Raw genomic sequence first — 12068 nt, 5'->3', positions numbered from 1 at the left:
ATCGGTCAAGGTAAGGCGAGCTCCATGCTCCCTCTGAAAAATAACCGTGCCTACACCTGAGACACTATACTTCTCATCATTACCCATCGCTATGAGTATCTGGAGATCTTTCTCCTCCAAAGTACTGAACAAACTCTTGTCACCTGTCATGTGGAAAGAAGCTCCACTGGCAAGAAACCAACCACTTCCCACCATGGATGACACCATACATGTGAAGAGTGTGAAATCCAACTCAAACTGTGAAGCAAGTGCCTCACCTTCAGATCCTTCCCCGGATCCCTTCTTGGGTTTCCTACGTGGACAATTTGTAGCATAATGGCCCACCTCATGACAATGAAAGCATCGCACTTTCGATTGGTCAACCTTCTTCCCATCATTGGAAGAACTAGATTTGGAAAGAGAACCCTTCTCCTTCCCCTTCTTTGCTTTGGCAGCCAAAGCACATTTTTCTTCATCAGATGCCTTTGATGAAGATCCGTCCTTGGTATTCCGCCTGATCTCCTCTTGCACAAGATCTGACCAAAGTCTCTCCCATCCTGGAAATTTCTCTTGACCATTGACAGAGTCCTGATAGGAATGCCAACTCTTCGGAAGAACAAGTAGAGCCAAGCTCACCAAGTCCTCATCATCAACAGTCACCCCCACACTTCCCAGCTTATCCTAGCATTGGGTGAACTTCGTGAGATACTGGGGCATACTGTCTCCATTCTCACACTTAATGTTTCTGAGTTTATCCTTGAGTGCCAACTTCCTCTCATCGCTCTTTCTTTGGAATAGATCTGTCAATTATTTCCACCTCAAGTATGGAGAAGCCTTTCCATGTAGGCTAGATACAATGTGATCCTTCACACCCTCCAACAGAATCCTTCGACACTTTGCTGTCTTCTTTTGCCAAACCTCAACATGAGCAGCATCAGTAGGCTTTGTGACCTCAGCATCTATGACCTCCTTCAGACCATTTTCATCTAAAACTGACTCCATCCTGTCTTTCCATGCAATATAATTCGAGCTACCTTCAAGGGCATACTCCAATCGCAATCCGTTGAAAGACATTTTAACTTTGACACCAAGAAAACACTACTGCAAATTCGAATTCCACCAGCTCAAAACTCAACCGCTTTTGATCTAAAATTCATGAGAACAAATTATTTCTCGTACAGAGATTGACTGTATGGGCTTTTACCAGATATCTCACCTTCCAAAAGAAGGATGAATCCAGAGGCTACCTGGCTCGATTACAGACTCTGCCTGAAGAAATAAAATGTAATCACTTTCTGAATAATATATCTAATGATAAACTCTGCTCTGATACCATGTAGAAATTTTGAATAATATGACACTTATTCACAGAGATTATCCCGATTATACACTATTGCAGAATACATGCATAATACATAACCTCCTCTACGTTGATCATCAATTTTGCGGAATTAAAAACAATGAAACATCAATCGCATGCACACATTAAAACAATATGTAACCTGGGGAAAGCATACAACTGAAAACCCCACACTATCTGTATATTATAATGATTGAGAACATGTAAGAATACATAGTACAATACTCCTCACAAGTACTCAGTACTATCTCCACCTGTTACACACAAAACTAGCTCAGATCTGAATCAATCACAGGTTCAAATATCCTCCACTGTCTACCTGCCTCCACTGCGCAATCCTGCATGAGAATAGATGAGAATGGATGATCCAAACTCGTGTTTCCCTTGGCTGAACCACGCAATCCTCATTGGAAATACTCAATCCATTGATTGTGAAAATCTCATGCACAACTATAGTCACAACTGACAGTTGTCTTGCCCTTTCACTCACCTCTAACACTTGTCTCCACTGAACTGTCCATGCACTGAGTTAACTGATGTATTCTTTAGTTGATTTATGAGTAATAATTAGTGAATTAATTAATAATTACTTCACATCACTCATCACTAGTGTATTTGAAGTTAAACTAAACACAACTAGTTCAATCAAGTCAAACTGAACACACCTCCATTAACTCCTCAATCAACTCCACCAAACTTAATCACTTGAGTTATAACTGAATTCCATCATGCAATAGCTCAAATGACCCATAAGAAAAGCATATTTCCTTCTTGCAGTTGCATGTGCCACATCCGTAGCTCGAACTGAAGTGCTCCAAGAGGATAAGATAATGTTTATAGTCCAAATATTATTAAGAGCTAATAATATTCGACTGTTCTATTTTTAGCCTGGCAGTCTAAAAATAGACTCTGCCCATATGTCTAAAAATATAAGTCCATCTATTTTTACCAACATGACCAATCATCCACAAATAGCATCCTGCAACTCATAGACCATGATCCATATGTCTAAAAATAGACATAGTCTAAAAATAGACTTTGCGCCAAAAATAGCCTGCGGGCCCACTTAGTGAAGGCGACTCCTTTCCACTAAGCTCCATCATCTTGTTGCATTTTCAACACCCATGAGACCCTTCCATATACAAGTGGATTTAGCCAATCCTAGTTTCACAGGGTTATTTTGTAGATACAGTCCAGCTCCTTATCGCCTCCATTGTTGCGCATAGTTTCGGTGTAACGTTCTCCTTTAGCGAGATCCAGCGGAACTATCATGCGTAGGACTTTTTCTCAAATATCATCTTCCGATTTTTTAGGTTGATGACTCCATTCATATCCGTATCCCAGTCTATCCCTAAAAATGTAGGGTAAGGGTTACTATCATCCATAATCTCTATTACCTCAAAGTCAATCTGCGTGTTTGCACCTTCGATATTGATTGGTACCCCTTGCAATCTTCCCATGGGCATGATCTTTTGTTGGTTCTCCATCCGTAATTGGATAGGATACCATTGTAATACAGGCTTGCCAATGGGTTCCCAAGTCTACTTTGGTAATACGTTTGTGTCCGATCCCAGATCTAAGATTACCTGATCCATCTCATATTCGCTGATTTGTGCCATCAATCTCATTTCCCCCTAGTGTGTAGTGCATTCCTTCCCAATTTTCGGACTACGCATGGTTCACCTAGTCCTACACACCTAGCGATCAGCTCTTGTAGTCCCTTAACTGCCTTATTGTTGCGTAGCAGCTTCATGCATGTCTCTAGAAAGGTAGAAAGTGTTCGTGCCTAGATTTACCTTAGGCTGAAAAGGTAGGATCCAGGGCCAACATCAAACCACGCTCAACCTCGTAGCTAGCCCTACGAGGACAGGAGAGGGCTCTCTCCGGGTCAATCTCAGCAAATTATGATCTTTGGGGGCTTGATATTACTGAAATATCTTCTGATTTTAGGCTAGGTATGAAGTGCAAGGATTTGATTTGATTTTTTGGGGGTTTTGTTGGAATCAAGGGAAAGGAAAATTTGGGTCCGAGGATGAAGGCCAGTTTTGCAGAGTTCTGATTGGGGCAAGAAAGGCAATCGTTTTGATGCTTTGATTGGTAAATATGGAGGGTTAAGAATGGTGAGAAGCCGAGGAGGGCAAGAGGGTATCAAGAATCCTCTTCAAACTGAATAAAACATTGAAAATTAAACAAAACTAAAAGGCAGAGCACAACAAGCTAATGAATTCTACCTTTGTCACTCATTTGTTTAATTTCAGAAGAAAAATAGAAAGGAAATGGTACACATAAATATCAGTGAACTTACAAATTACATAGAGAATAACACCATCAAAACACAGAGCCACAAGGATCCCAAAAAATGCTGCAAACCCCTGGTCTTTCCTTTGCCAAAAATGCAGAAATCAGATGTACAATGGGGTGTCAAGCAATCCCAAGTGTCCAACCCTGAAAACAACTGAGAAATTACATGATATAGACAATCCTACCTCCTTCCCATGCCTCTGGGGGTCAAGCTCATCATTCTAGGAGCTGTTTCAACCATATCAAAACAATGAACTAAAAAATAGGCAATGAAACAACTTGCCTCTATATGTTAGGAAACTAATTCATTCACTCACATTTCACCTTTTGGTGAATGAATCTACTAAGACAAGTAAAAATGTGTCAAAATTTACATGATGGTCATGAAATTACATCAAGTTAGATCAAGAGAAACATCAAAAAGTAAAACCATTGAAAACTGGCCGAAATTCTGAGCTGAAGAGTGAAAAATAGGCCAAAATTCTCTATGCGCCGCGCCCAAAACCTGTATGCGTAGCACAATGTTGAGGCTGATTTTGAGGCCCTTACCGAAGTCCAAATTGAGCTCATGATAGCTTGTGGGAAAACCCTACCTATCTACTTTCAAACCCATGTGGAATTTCTATATTTAGATGTCATTTGCCCATCCAAAACCTAAATCTCCCATGACTGTTTCCTGTGGGTGCAAAAGGTGGCAGAGAGGTCATTTTTTGTGTGTTTTTGACCCTTTAGGCAACCCAGAACTTGATGAAATCCTTAGGTAATTCATGAGCATGCATAAATTTTCATAAAAATTCCAAAAATACAAAGTTTTCCTCCAGAGTATCTCCCAATTATAAGAGCGCGCCAAGTGGCGCTACGCGTTGGGCAGGAAAATCTATTTTGAAGCCAAAACAAATTCAAAATTGACAAAATTTTCTCCAAATTTGCTGAAATTTGGACTGAAGGTCCATCATTGAGTATCATGCTCAGCCAAAGAATCTTCAGCCAAGATTCAGAGCCTATCATGGCTTTTGCGTTGTTTTATTGCTCTCCTTAGTCTTGCCTTCAGGATTTTGATCCTCGCTTTGCAAACATGAGTTTGCGCCCAATAATGATTTTTCGTGTGCCTGAGCATGTCCTTGTCCTTTTTTTCCTTCACCAAGAGCTTCTTAAGATGAATTTTGATCCTCTCAAGCCAAGATTCCTGAACGGCGCTGATCTCTTGCTCAAGCGAAGTGATCTCCACCCTCCACCTTTGGGCAGCTTGGCGGTTCTTCCAAATGTTTTGTAACTCCATGATTGTATGTTGATTCTCCAATTTTTTGTTTCGCTACTCCAAATAGTTTATGACCCATTGAGCTCTCTACAACTTTTCGGTCAATGCATCTATCTCGGCCTTCTGCTCCTGAATAATCTCCCTCAACTTTGAGGTAGGAGAGCTCACATCATCATCAATGACGATGAAATCAGTGTCTTGGCCTCCTGAAGGGTCCTCATCTTGCATAGGATTCTTGCCTTTGTCTTGTACCTGTACCTGTGCTGCTGATGATGGCAACAAGACCCCTTCCACCCCAGGTGCAGATAGTACTCGTCGGGCTACTGCAAACAATCCCCTCATGCCTATCTGATAGGTGACATATGTCGGCACACTAGTAGTCTCCGTCTCCTGACCTCCATACTGATGTGAAGGTTCACCCACATCATGGACAACCTCCTGATGAGCTACTAAAGATGTGAAGAACTCACGAGAAATGAAGTCTTCCCATGTGATACCCTGCAAACCAAGCTCATGCACAACAATGATCTTGATGAGCGCATAGTGATAAATTCTATTGTACCACTGTTTAGGAGTCTTCTTCTGCACAAGAGTAGTCATCCTCTCAATGTTTCAGCACATGAAATATGGAATGTTCATCATCTTCACTCTCGTGAAATGCATCAATAACCTGATATGGTATGCATAGAGGCATGAGAAACAGCCTTCACAACTGAAATATCTAATAATGAGTCTCATCAACGGCGCATAGGATTCTTTCAAAAACCAGAATGGGAACACCTTGCTGAGCTGTCTCACATAGCTAGGCCTGATATATGGTTCATAATGTACTCTTTCTACCTACTGTCGTTTTTTACACTCCTCACCTACATTCGGCATTCCTGTTGCTTGAGAAATGGTTTCTGGTGTCAAGGTGAAATTGACACCAGCAAGAGTTACCTAACCATCATGCAAATGTAAAACAAACAACCGAGCCAACTCCTAATGATACTGAATCTGAGCAATCATCCCACAATACTGAAAGCATAACTATTGTTGGAAACATGCCATGGCAAGTGGGCAGGCCTGCAATTGAGTCAATGAGGTGGGCTCTTCTCTGACATGTCTACCAAACTTACAAGGCCTCCTCGGTGCATGAAGCTCTGTGGTAGAATCACTGTCTTGTTCATATGATGAATCAATCTCCATTTCCATAATGTTTCAAGCAAGGTGTATGTTTAGTTTTTTGAGAATGACTAATTGGTGCCTTTGTTTTTAATGCCAAATGTGCCAAAGGGAAAGGAGGGACTGTGAGGAATATGGAACAGTGGGAAAAGTGGAGTTTGTCAAGTGAAATTAAGATGTGCAATAACAATAACTTGACTGTTGGGAATTGGGGATTTAGGGATTTTGCAAATGATGGGGAAAGGGATAATGATAAGAAATGGTAGTGTTTAGGGATAGAAAAAAAACAAGATGGGGACAAATGATATGAATGATTTTAGAATATAGGGGAAAGAAGAGGGACTATATAATGATGTGACAGTGAGGGGAAAGGAATCATAGGTAGGAAATGATAGTATGACAGTGAGTATTCAGCATGAAAATGACTTTTTAAAACACCATTTGAAACCCTAAGGAACAGCTTCAACAAAAGGATAGGGTTTATGTTTTCACCATTCAAAATATATATTCTTCTCTTCAAATCACAACAAACACCGTTTAATAGCATTGGCAAATGTTCACACATTTACTTGTATCATAGAAGACTGAGTCAATTTGAATAAATTTGGAAGTTGTGATGAAATTTCAGTTGGCAGCTCTGTGTACCGCATCGTTTATGTGTGTCGTGATAGTTATAAATTACACAGTGAAAAACCTCTGTATGCGTCGCGCTGTCTATGTGCACCGCGCCTTCCTCGCATTGCGTCGCGCAAGCAATTCAACACACAGTCAGCCTTCAAAATCACAATTCCGCCCTTCTACAATCTAACTTGACTTCTTGTGTCTCTTTGTGTGAAAATGAATTGTTTAGACACCAAAATATCTTGTATAACCATTGGACTTAAATTTTTGATCTCAATAACCCACTTTCTAATGTTTCCACTTTGGCACTTTTCACTTTCTAATACAAACTCTGTTTTTTGTTGTTTCCTTTGATTTTTGATTGAAATGATGAAACTTTTGGCAATTTTTTGCAGGGATGATGGCCTTGGATTTCGGCAAAGGATGACCAGGGTTGCACTGAAGAATTGTAGAACTTGAAAACCCTTAAAAATTACATATTTATTACAAAAAATAAATTTGACGATTTCTTCTTCAAAACAGAGTTTTGAAGAAGAATCATTCTCAAGCATTATTGATAATGAAAATTTTGGAATGAAATCCTCATGTGCCTGCTGGCATTATTGGACACTTTGAAGACAAAATTTGTGAAACCCTAGACCTAATGACTGAAATGACTCTTGGTTGACCAAAAGACTATCCATAATGACTGTAAAATTGATTTGATGAACTTTGATGATCAGCCACGAACCAACAAGTATATTACATGAGGGAAGTATGGTGACAAGACCCTTCCATTAGAAGATCAATGCTCCTAATGGAATGCAGATGATCGAGCTGAATGAGACGCTTAAAATGAAATGCAACAAAAGAGGTTTTGATCTCTGACGAAGGGCTGAATAGACCAACTCTAACAGAAAGCCTAGAAGGATCCATTCCTATTTCTAGTTGATCCTTACTACCTCAAGTAGAGACCTCCTCAAAGCTCTTCTCATCTTCCATAAACATTTCTCCTGCGTGTTCCATGTCAAACTCAGGTTCCTTTGTAGGAGCCTTACGTACCGAGGTATCTTCTTTAGGCTGCTTCCCCTTATCTTCCCCTATGGTTGCGCCACTTCTGAGTATCATATTTACATTGGGGTCTTCTTCGTGTGGTTTGGACCTCATCATTTGGATATTTTGGGTTGGAGTACTAGGCTGTAGTACCCCTTTCTCACGCATTTGTGTGATCAACATCGGACACTCTACCATTTCATGATCAAACTGCTAACAGTACGGACAAGATATTCTCATCGGGTTGGTACAATCATGTGCGTAGTGCCCAGGTCCTCCAAAATTGTAACAGATTAGTTGTTCGCACCCTCGTCTAGGTCCCATTCCTCCTCGCCCTCGTCTACGTCCTTGGAATCCATCGCATGCCATTATTGTGGATGGATCAAAACCTCACGTTTCACTGTGCATTCGATAGGTTGGAGTCCTATCCATCATTATCTCATAGCTCCGGCATGTCCGCTCATCGTGGGCTACCGATCTATAGAAATTACGAAATAGCCATTGTGTAGTCTGCGTATACTTCTGCAACAGGTGACAGTTGTCCATAGTGTGCTTTCCTCCCACCTAACAGATCACACACTAGAGCGAGAGTGCTGTGCTTGGGCCTGCCTATGCCTTTGGCCTCAATGGCATCAGTCCTCCTCCCACTAAATAGTTTGCGAATACGGGGCAGTGTTCCTTATCGTGGCCCTCGCCTTTACATTTTATGCACCATATTTCTTCGTAGGGTTCTAGCATTTTGACATCAGACATCCCCTAGGTAGATCTTGGTCCCGACAACAGAACCATTTTTTGGCTTGATGGGGCCTAACCCAGGTTCAGAAATGTTTAGCCAAACAAATCCTGAAACTACCAGCCCTTTCGGCAACAGTCCGCGAAGTGCAGAATGAAGTCTTACCCAAGGTAGTATGGGAGGGTGCTGGAACTAGGTTTTTGCACCCTACAGATGTCTTGATGAGGTCTGGAAGGTCCGCGAATCGATCCCTCACGTCTATTCAGAACAATGACCTTTGCGCAGTTTGAAGGACGAGAATGAATACTTTTTACCCTTCTTGTGCTTAGTAATATTATAGATCTTGAATTAATTTAAGTATGCACAATGCTTTCAATTACTAGTTAACAAAAACAGTTATGCGCGCAATCATAAACGGTAAAAAGATGCTTAAATAGAAACAGAGCAATAGACATGTGATATTCCAAAACCAACTTATCTTTGTTAATGCTTTTCTAGTTACAAACCACTTCCTACCCTACGCACACAGCTGCAAGGGTCTACGCACACAACTGCGGACTCTATGGACACAGCTGCAGAGCCTCTTCTACTACTACGACCCACGACTCAGACTTACAGACTTCGATCAATATTACTTTCAGAAACCCATACACATCTGGCCTCTACATCCAAAAGCTACCTTCTACACTTAGAGCCTTGCTCTACTTAGGCCAACAAATTCTAGATTAATTTACAATATTTTAGGGTGGACTACCCTTAGACTTAACCTTTTACAATTCACACTCTGTGCACTTCGCAGAGCTTTTACCATACCAACATCCCAAAAAAGTGGGCTTTAAGCCCCAAAATCGTTATGCAGGGGATCCGTTGCCCAACACATGTTTAAAAAACAAGAAATGAAAATGGCCATCATCAACCTATCATTTTTCATGAAAAATTCACTACAAAATCCTAATTGAAAAAATCATTGGCATGAGATGATTTTGCAAAACAAAGAAGGAAGTGCAATGATGTACTTACTTGTTTCTTGGCTTAGGAAGAAATGAAATCAGGTTAACAAGCTTAAAAATTGATTTTGAGATAGATTTGGGCATTTTCTAGATACTTTGGCATGAGTATAGCGTAGTTAGCCTGAGAACAGTGCAGTGTCCTTCAGCGTAGCGCCAAGCCTCCAAGTGCAACGCAGTGTCTCTGAGCGCAATGCCTTCAGATTTTTGCCTGTTTTTGCTAAAAAATTGACTTTTACTCTCCTCTCGTAGGAGAGCTCGATAAACAAGAGTGAATGAGAGGTAAACAAGACAAGTTTGGGGATTTTGAATTTATATAGGAAAATTTATTTCTCCTTTTAAAAAGAAATGGGACCCTGTTTGTTGTACAACAACCCCCCCCCCCATTTTCATAAAATGTTTCTTAAAAAATCATAATATGAAATGGGTCCCCTTTAAACATAGATGTGTGAATAAATTGGTATTAACTGATTATTAGAAAACCCCTCATCAAAAGGTCCGACTGAAATATGATATACCTTTTAAACAATGATAAAAGAGGTCTTTTAAACAAATCATAAAGCTTTTTATTATTACGATAAAGCGATTGCAAGATCGCATATCGCAATAATAAGAGAAACATAAATAAAGGCGCATTGAATTACTCCGATCCGAAAAGGGGAATTGCTATTGGATATCGGGGAAAGGTAAAGCACATCGTATATAAGGCACCCCCCATTCCGCCGATGCGATAAAAGGTATTGCTATTGGCAATCGGCTGTGGTAATCAAATCATTAACTGTGACACCTTCAAATCCATCGATGCGATAAGGCGTACCGCCATCGATGATCGGCGATTTCGCAATAGCGTAAGTAAAGTGACCCAAGCCCCGTCCCAATTGCGATACATTAAATCATGGCACGTGTTTCTAAGCATATTAAAGTTTGGCATGCATTATATCACCTTTGGTGATTGAACGATATTTTGGACTATCATTAAAACCCTCCCTTTCACGTCGCCAATCATCAAATGTGATTAGCTGCCAAAAATCTAAGCCACGCTTGAATCGATTATTCACCATATAGACGTTATGATGCATATTTAAAAGCCCTCTTATCATGGATGACAAGTGAAGCGCCCAATTAATGAAGCAGTTATTCTGGGATTTTCCACTTAGATTCTATCTGCGGCAATTTCACTATGATCTTTGTTTACTCGCTAAAAGATACAACCCTTTCATATTGGCTCATGTTATCTATTTCTCTGTGTCACTCTAGTTTCCTTCCTTGTGAAGAATTCTATTGAAGTATCAAGTTTTAAGAAAATGGGAAAGAAATCTAAGAGATTCGTTGTGGCAGCGACCCCTGCAGTAACAGTGCAGCACACCAGTGACCCAGGACCCAGCAAAAAGGGACTAATTTCAGACACTACATGTCTCGGCCTTGGAAATACAAGCCGGCAAAGCATTTATAATTTAATTTAGGTAGAAGAACTGGAGGAAGTGTCGGATGAAGCTACTGCAGGCTCAACTAATAAATCAGATGCCTCCCTGAAAGATTTGGCCGACTCATTTTTACACAGGATAGTAGCTCGGGAGACAATTCTTCCTTACACTGATGTGGTAAGATGGGTCGTCGAAAAAATTCCTGTTTCTAATAGGACGTTTTGCACAATGGATGGAAGAGTTTTCAGTTCATTCCAGCCTGACGACTTGAGGAAAATATACCATTTGCCTGAACCTTAAAAGAAATACAACAAATCTTTTCTGGAGAAATTCGCAGAGGAGAATGAGACGAAATCAGCGCTGATTAGACAGTGGAGACAGAATCCCGTAAAGCAAAAACATGAATCATCGGGTAAGTACTCTGTGGATTCCTTGACATCTCCTTACTGTTACGCTGGGGCAATGATGTGTAGGATATGGGGAATGCATGATTCAGCAAAATTTACTATCGAAATGGTTCCTTTGCGGATGTTAGTATTTATGTCATGGATTGGGTGAATATATTGTCTGATAAATTAGCCTCTACAATTCTTAATTTTAGATTCAAATCACGCAAAACCACCAGGACTATTCCCCCCTTCTATTACAGTTCTTATGTTTGGATATGCTTTGCTTTAATTCCAAATACCCGATACTTGGGTGGAGGTGGATGCCACAGGACCCTAAGCCAATCCACATCTATCATCAGATGTTATGGAAGGCACATTATAAAGACCACTTGTATCAAATCTGTAATGGTCTCATGTTGCCTATCTATTATGCCATTTTTGATAAGCCCGCCCCAAGGATTTCCGAGGAGGCAGAAATTGACTTGACTGCTGTGGGGAATTAGTTCGGGGAAGATAAATTTACATATATAAGGGTGTTTGGTAGCACCACAATACCCCATGTCCTCCCATTGTATGTACCTTATAAACTATTGGTACGAGAGTTAGATTACCAAATCACAACCGCTGGAACATCCAAAACTTTGAGGACTTCTAAAAAGCAGCTATGGCCCATATTCCTTTTGAGATGCAGTGTTTATACCATACTTGATTTGAAACATGCTGAGAAGGAGATAGGAAAAATAAATATGCTCAATCTTGCGGCCATCCCTAACAGGCAATTCAGTCCCCGGAAGGTTGCC

Source organism: Pinus tabuliformis, chromosome 5_1 (assembly GCF_031772625.1).
Source record: "Pinus tabuliformis cultivar Carrire ecotype Pingquan chromosome 5_1, CPIR1, whole genome shotgun sequence".
Lineage (NCBI taxonomy): Eukaryota > Viridiplantae > Streptophyta > Pinopsida > Pinales > Pinaceae > Pinus > Pinus tabuliformis.
This window is presented reverse-complemented; position numbering follows the sequence as displayed.